Source organism: Hipposideros armiger, unplaced genomic scaffold, assembly GCF_001890085.2.
Source record: "Hipposideros armiger isolate ML-2016 unplaced genomic scaffold, ASM189008v1 scaffold_97, whole genome shotgun sequence".
NCBI lineage: Eukaryota > Metazoa > Chordata > Mammalia > Chiroptera > Hipposideridae > Hipposideros > Hipposideros armiger.
The window spans coordinates 3950386-3959058 of NW_017731447.1; the positions used below are offsets into that span (position 1 = coordinate 3950386).

An 8673-nucleotide genomic window follows, 5' to 3' on the forward strand; every position below is an offset into this window, starting at 1 on the left:
AGTCACACGTAAATGCTGGAGACGGTTTGGATGATGGAAGTATCAGCGTTATTCACTATTAATTTTTCTATTTCTACATATTCATTAGTAACTGTGTATTTCTTTAAAACAAAGAAAAAAAACAGAAAGAAAAATAAACTGCAAACTTTTCTTTTCACAAGGGAACTATACAGTTAAAATAAATGAGAGAGCTTCTTAGGGGCTGTGTTTTCCTCTCCTGCTTTACATCCTAGATAATTTTCCACCGAAGTCTCCCTTGAATGTATACTCGTGCGCCACCCTCCCCCACCCAACGGGCGGTGGTGAAACGGCTTCCCACACTGACTGTCCCAGGGATCAGGCAGGATGAGTTATGGGTGTGCTCTCATCACTCTCTCAAGATAAGGTGCAGCTCTCCATGGGAGATGCCGGTAGATATATATCAGTGCCCCCACCAACAGAGATAAATGTCATAACTCCAGCCCCTGCCCGTAAATACAGGGTGGCAGGAGCCACCTCACACAGCCCACTGTGCCCACAAGAGGCAGGATTTAGTGGGCCTCCTTACTTGCTCGTGTGCTGAAAAGCATTTTTAGGAGGGTGTTAAATAGGCACATTACGCAAGCACATGGACCAAAATAAACGAGGCATTCTCGTTATGTGGACGTCGCCCACACGGAGAGGCTGAGTGTGCCCTGCTCGGAAAGAAAAGAGAGGGAGAGGCTTCACAGGGCGACCACTTTGGAGCCAGTCTCCCCGCTCAGCACAATCCTGCTGCAGATACCGGGGTGCTCGTTCCGATACGAGCCCCCGGCTGCCTCTTCTCTTACCCTGCTGCCTGTCATCTCCTAGAGATGGATGGTTCCTTGAGTGTATCCTTCCTGGTGCGACACCCTCTTTGAGAATGGTGGTTATCCTCTAACCACGTCCCATCATCGGCCCCTGCCTTTAAGTCCAGGCCGTCGATCTGGCTTTTTATACAAAGCTCTGTTCATAAACAAACAACGGCTCGTCTCTCCAAATCGATGAAGCTCTCCAGCTCCCCGGAAAGGGATCTATTAAGTATCAATCATGTGTATTATTTTACAATATCATTACTCTGGCGATTAATCCATAAGAAGTATTGCTCTCCAGGTCCTAACTTCTGCCAACACAAACACAAAGCTCTCAGAGAGTAGTCACACGGAAGGAGACTGAGTTTCCAGAGGGAGGGAGACAAAGCTGAAGACCTCAGAGGTTAAAGGATGAGATGCATCTCCCCCAAGTCTCTCTCAACCTGGGGACCAGCAGGGCCGCTGCTGATCATGGAAAAGAAGAAATGGGGGCAGGACTGCCAACCTCACCGGAGCAGGTAGTAACAATGGCTCCTGCTCTCATGAGGCTCACGCGGTGCATTGTGGAGACTAAGGATACGTATTTCCACCAATCAGATCCACACCCCCATACAAAACCCCACTGTCAGCTTCATGAAGGTAGGCTTTTGTCTTGTTCACTGCCATGATCCCAGAACAGTGTACATTCACTGAATATTTGCCAAAGGGAAGGAGAGAAGGAAGACAGGCTCTTCCAGACTCACTCAGTAGAGAAACACTCACTTAGCTGCCCTCTCCTCTGTATCTTCTCACCTGCATCAATCAGCCAGCCCTCTTTGTCCACAATACCAAGAGGTACTTACAAGATAGTGAATTTTAAAAAGTCAATCCAATTTCCCAAAACCAATCGTCAGTTTTTACACACTGCCTCACAATAATCTAATTAAAAAATAAGTTGCAACATCTATTGCTTAAATTTTATTTCCGTTCCCCCCTCCTTCCCGATGGTGGAGGAACAGTGAAAAGGCTAAGATAAGAGTAGCAGCAGGAGAGAGCAGAGAAGGAAGTGATAACTGCCAAATTGGATAAGCAGCCTCTGAATAAATGAAAATTAACAAGACTTGTTTTCCAACAGCTTCAAATCTAAGTGGAAAGGATTCACCGATGGGATGAGGAAAAAATTTTATTTGATTCATAGCACTGAAAACTTTTCCTGGATATTTTGGTTACCGTCCCAAAGATTATCATTGTGACAATAAATTAAATAGAGGGCAGATTGAGGGAGTTAAGGGCGATTAAACGGGTAATCCCTGTAAAAGCACTGAGCACAGGCACTGGTTCACAAGATCCACAAAAGAAACATTAATTTCCTGCCTGCCCGCTTTACCTGTTAAGACAGCACAGGGAGAGAGAAAAAAATTAGGGGCAGGAAAAAATAAGTAACTGGGATAAGTAAAGAGGAAATGCGACTGAAACTACAAAAGGTTGGAAGAGGAATTGTTGAATGAGAAGAGTATGAGGTTGGTGAAACTGGAGGGAGAAAAAAATCCCCAGGGAGAGAAGAGAGAGTCCTAGCACGTGGCCCTCTGCTCCCGCTCAGCAGACCTCAGTGGCTGGGGGTGAGGAGCTGTGGGAGTGAGTCAAACACCTTATCACAGATGCTTTCTTCTCTTTTCACTGTACGCTTTTCTTACTTGTGTTACAGTCACCCATACTAGGAAAAAAAGGTCAAGATTGTATTAATAAAGATGTTTTACAGGCATCAACATAAATAAAAATGTTCTAATTAATTACTGGCCTCAAAATATTGGGTTTCTTGACACTTTGAGTTTTGATAAGCAACTTCTTAAAATGTGAACTGTTGTAGACTGTCATGTCTAGAATGAGTTACTAGCACGGAAAGCGAGAGCAACAGCCATAAAATCTACCATAGCTGCTTTCCTTGGTGGCTGACGGATCGGCTCAGAAATCTCCAGAGGCTGCTAAGGCCATGGGGTCTGAAAAAATGAGGAAAGCCCAGAGTTCTTAATTTTTAGCCGAAAGCTAATAGTCTCAGTTAAGTTTGCTGTCTGTTCCTGAGCTTGTTCCATCAATTTACACTCTCTGTGGCTGCTGCCTGCCCTTTGCAAATCAGTGTTGATCTCTATTATACATGTGCAGGCCTGATCCCTGGAGGTAGAACGTGCTCTCAAGAGACTCTTAGAAATGCATGTCGGTGCCATAAATACAACCACACAACAAAAATCCATGAGGATCTTGGAAATGATATCCAACAGAAATGACGATCAAGAACATTCATCACTTTCCTGCTCCTATTTTCCACTGAAGAATGCATGGCACCAGAAGTAGATGAAATTTCCACATATTCAACACATTTACTGAGTGCCTACTATGTGCCAGACAGACACTAGGGCTGCAATAGAGACCTGAAACACGATGACTAGGGGCGTTTAGTATGTGCTGGAGAAGGCCTACGTTCGATAACAAAGAGAAGAAAGCATGAAGCAGGAAAAGTAGAAAACTTTGGGAACACATGTCACGAAAGGGAAGGGCTTACTCTGGTCCAGGAGTCGAAGTTCCCTGGGAAAAGGAAGAAGCTGAGAACTAAGGGATGAACAGAATCTAGTTACTTCAATGAGGCCAATTGGATTTTGCAACATGTAGACCGGAATAAGGCCAAATAAGAACTAAAGGACCCTCTGCTAGAGAAAATAGCCGTTTTGTTTATTCAGTAGCACAAGACAATACCCGAGGCCATCGTGAAGTTCCCACAGTCACTACCAAGACCATGATTTGTGAAAGGCCTGCCCAATTCAGCCCCACGTTTCCACCTTCCACTTCTAACCATCGCATTCTGGCCCAAACAAATGAGCTTTACTCCCTGGAAGGAATTCATTTTCAGGTGCAGAATTTCTATTTTAAGTGTAACCTTACCTACATCTGAGATTTAATCAGCAACCACCATTGCTACTGAAAACACTGCTTGGGTGCCCTTCACGATGGGCTAATAGCCTCACTTCGCTGTACCACACAGAGGCCGCCTGCAGGGGTCACGGCAGGCAGCATCCTTACAATTCCACAAGATGTGGCCACAGGGACAGACCAGCCTCAGATGCTCCACTAGGGGCCCCACACCTCTCAACAAGCAAGAGCTAACAGGAGCAGGAGGAAGGGAACAGAACAGTAAGACCTAGTTCTTGTTTCACTGATGGGAGAGGAAGCCAAATACAGTGCTGGTTCAAGTACAACAGTGCCCTAAGATGTCATAAGGCTGGGGCCGCCCCAGACGATGGCATTTATGTGGGCACAATTCGGATCAAGCATCAAGTCTGGACTCCAAATGGACACTTAGGGTGTTGCTTGGCTAAGAAGCACCTCACAGGATGATTTGCTAATCACACAATAACAGCATTTTATCCCCACTTATTAATGGGGAAACAGAGCTTCACGTATGTAGCCTGAGGGGGAGCCTATACTCAGAGTAGATGGGTACTGGCTCCAAAACCTGCTCTCTTAGTCACTAAGGCTTTGAGTGGGTACTGGGCATTTCCTAACTTCCAAGTCCAGGGGAAAAAAAGAGGAAAGGAAGGCAATCTAGACCATTTCCATGCAAAAGTGATCTGCAAAACAGCAGCACTGATACCATTTGGAAGCGTGTTAGACGTGCGCGATCTCTGGACCTGCTGAATAAGTTTGAGAAGCACCATGACTTCAGGCAACACTGGGAAATGCCAGGGACCAATCGTGACTCTAGGAAAACATTACTGCCCACAGCAACAGGTAGGCAGTGCCGTCCTGTTCACATCCGGGTGCTGTGACTATAGGCCTTGAACAGCTTCTGCAGCAAAGCACAAATCAAGGATTTCTGACTCAGCATTCCATTTTTTTTTTTTAAGTGCAGTTAAGGTATGAGAGGGAAGAGGAGGGATAAGTAAGCACTCTTGATCTTCTATTCAGCATAAAACCTGGCCCTCTAAATAACAAGGAAAGAAAAAACAAAGTGATAGAGCACCAAACACAGCTGGCGATTAGCGATTAGCGCTGACAAAGGCTGAGGGAAGCACCTTTTTCTCCTTCTGAGAATCTAACCCACACTTAACCCTGCGCTAGGGCCAAATCTTGAGCAGGGAAGGAGCTTGGTTTGGATCAGGAATTTCTTCCTCAGATGAAGTTCAACACACGTCAAGATGGCTCCTGGGCTACTTGTGCGAAGGGCACTTTTTCAAATTCAAGATTCCACATACAGGCATATTTTTTTTGCCCCCCAAACAGATCAACAACAACAAAAGAAACCCATGTGGTTTTTCTGTTTTTACATGCTGCTGGGACAGTGACTCAGTTTCGAATGTAATAGTTACAGCTGCAAACTTACTTTCTCACTGTGTATGCATGTCTCGTCTCCTTCCAAATACTATGAGATTGTAATCCATCTCTTTCAAACGTGGCCCGTTAAAGGCAATCTTCCTGCTAAGTACTGAACATGAACTGCTTTGAAGCTTGATGAAAATAAAGGTCAAACTGTTTTACTTCCTTCTGAAGGATTTAGGGAACACAAACTTACATGAGGGCATAAGGCGGAAGGGCTGAACGAGCACGGAGAAGGTACCATTCTGCGTGGTCCAAGAGAGAACAGGTCCATTTCTTTGCCAGCTCCCAGTGTTTTCATGCCTCCCCTTCAAATCTCTCCACATTTGCATTGTGCATGTAAAATGCATCAGGGAATGAAAAGTTAAGGTTCTCCTAGCAACTGTGAACAATCCCACACCGTATATGAGCAGCATTGGCAATTCCCACCAGGGCTCTTAGTAAAGGTGAACCCTTAATACACCTGTTGTGTGAAGTGGGTGAACCAGCATTCCAACAGAATTTCAGATTTATGTATTTCTTGACTTATGTGTTTAAATCTGTAGCTTTAAAACAATGGGCACGTGAAGAAGAAAAACAAATCCCAGATGAGGCCAACGCTTAGCATTATAATCCCACCAAGAAGAGAACTAGGATCACAAGACAGCTGTACCACGTGGGGGCCCAGGTCCTACATGAACATCAGGGAGGCATCTGAGTAAAGGGCGCACCCTAAACATGCAGCTTGCCCCAAAGATGCTGGCAAGCCAGTTTGCCACAGCTTTCTGACTTCTCTCTGGTGCTATCCCAGAAGCCCTTGGTCCTCATCTTATTAGGGCCCTAATTGCTCTTCTGAGAACTGAATTGATGGTATTAGCATTAGCCTTTGGCTGGCTCACCTTTGAGCTCAGGATACTTTAAAACTGAGCTCTGTCACCAGGCTGGAGTGTTTGACGGACTGAGGGAAGATACTGGCTGTCTTCTAAGCTGTCATCTCCTACTCATACAGATCACATTTATGTCAGGGCAAAAATTCAATCAACTCAATTTACTGATCAGATGACTTGATTTCAAACTCAATATATAAGCGTAAGGGGAAGAGATCATAGGTCACGGCATTTTAGAGCTTGAAAGAATGTCCGCTATCATTTACTATAATCCAAGGCCACATAGCTAGACCACATTCCAGGGTTAACAATTATGGGGTAGAGCGTATAAAGTACAGTTAATGAGTCAGAGAAGAAGGGGCAGACAGATAGATACCTGGTTAGAGGCCGTACATGAGCAGTAGTCAGGATGAGAAACAAGGTCTTCCAATTTTTAGTCTAGTGACCTTTCTATTATCAACTTTCCTTTAAAATATTTCAAACTCACCTTTCACCTATTTTATTCCCCTATAATTAGGCTTCCTATCCCAACTCTGCTAAGCTGCTGTACTGAAAGGTCAGTCTCGTTGACGTCCTCTATAGGATCATGGAAAGAAACGGGGGGGTGGGGGCAAATGCTTGACTAAGAAGTATAAATGCTAATAACGGGGCATCATTACTGTGACAATTCCTGCTGAAATTCCTGCTGAAATTCAAGGCCATTCACTAACAAATGAAAAAACAAATCCTAGGGAAGTTGAAAGAGAAAATGAAGACAAGTGTATGTACCCACAGGATGTTCATTTCAGTGAAAATTCAGGAAGACATAAGACAGAGTGGACACAGAAAAGCGAATATGGTAAGAATGTGCAAAGTTGAGAGAGAAAAAGAAAAGAGTCTTTCTTTTAAAATTCCGTGCCATGAAACGTGAGGCAGGCAGTCAGGGCCTTGGCAGGAGCTGTTATGCTTTTCGTTGGCATGTTGGGAAGCATCAGCCTCGAGAGTCTGCTTTGCGTGGTGTCCTGTCGCTTGCAGCAGGTGAGAATTCAGGTAAATTTAGTTTATCAAGACATCACTAATATTCTCAGAGCACCTTTAAAAAAAGTGAACCCGATCATGCTTGGAGGTATACAGGAATGAATCATTTTGCTTTAACCCAATCCATTCTTTACTGAAATCTGAAAGGAAGGAAGACTGTGAAGCCCTGATCGTTTCTAGGGCAACATGGAAACCTCAGACAGCAGCCACGTACGGGGCGGGCTTCCCGACAGGACTAGAAACCACCTCACTGAAGTGCGACTTCTGGCTTCTCTCACCCCTGGAAACATCTGCGCCTGACGGAGCCCCAAAGCTGCAATGCTGTTATCTTTGGAACCAAAAAGATCCCCTGGCCTGGCACTTGGCCTGAACAGTGAACAGAGCACTGGAAAGCAGGGGTTTCCCTAGAAAAGCCAGGGTGGAGAGTCGCCACAGCTCACCTTCCAAACCGGGCAATATCATGCCCGCTGCCAGGAACATGTTTGGTAACCACACAGATTTTTTTTTTAAAGTGTGTTCTGTATGGAGTGGAAAAAAATTATTTTACGCTGTTTACAGATGTGAGAAGCAATGTGGCAAAAATCTTCTAATTTTAAAAATACACTGATAGCAAATGGGGCAGTATGCTAACAGTTCAATAAGGGTAAATGGAAGGTCTTGTATGATTCTTGTAACATTTCTGTAAATTTGAAGTTATTCCAAAATAAAAAGTTATATATTTTTAAAACCCCAACAACTTATAATGCTTAAATGTTGGATATCCTGGGGCATTTAATAACCATCATCATGACACTCTGAAAGGAGCATCCGACTCAACTATCAGTCCAGTGAACCTTAGCGGTCGTCCCTCAGGGGAACGCCTGTTCATCTACAATGGTAATATTTCAGCACCAGGTTTCTGCGTTCTCCCTCAAAACTCTGCTCCTCAAGGTAGTCAGTTTAACCTTTTCGACTCCAAATTATAAAGGAGGGTTCCTTGGTGGTCAGCAGACACTCCGTCCCTCTAACCTGTTCTCTCGGAGCTATACTTAAGTATCATATCACCAGGAATAGGCACGTTGCTTGGCCTTTTATTAGTTAAGCAGCTGAATAATTTATAAGGGTTGCACAGGGCCCATTAGAAGTGCCAGAGCAGTAATAACGGCTCAGGACTTTGCTTATTCAGGGCTAAAGTTTAATTTGTGCATAAGTGCCCCAGCTCATAAACCCATCCCACAGGTCTGACACGCTCGCGCCTTCACAATCACATGTGCTAGCCATACTCTCAGTTTAGATGTGTTCCTATTAGGTGTCATCTGTGGGGCCAAAAAACAAAAATCCGGACTGCCAAACAACTAAAATCTCACACCCACATCACTGTAATTCCTAAAGAGGGCCACTGCCGTTGTCCCCTTAAGCTCTGCTTTTGGTCATCCCCAAAGAAAGGCTGATTCTTAGCCATGCAGAGAGCATCAGCAGACGCAATGAATGGAGGGAAGACTGGAGAAATAGAAGCGGTAAGACCTTGGTAACAGCATGTTCGATGTCCATTTGGGCATTGCATTTTTTTTTTTTTTTAAAGATTTTTATTGGGTAATTGGGGGATGGGAACAGTACTGGGGAATCGGGGGAAGGGGAACAGACAAGTTGCTGTC

General features: G+C 44.6%; 1 protein-coding gene across 1 annotated transcript in view; it reads right to left on the reverse strand.

Annotated features, from left to right (window-relative positions):
• SND1 (staphylococcal nuclease and tudor domain containing 1) overlaps positions 1 to 8673 on the reverse strand; it is a 442168-nt gene that overhangs the window by 134152 nt on the left and 299343 nt on the right. The window lies entirely within an intron of this gene.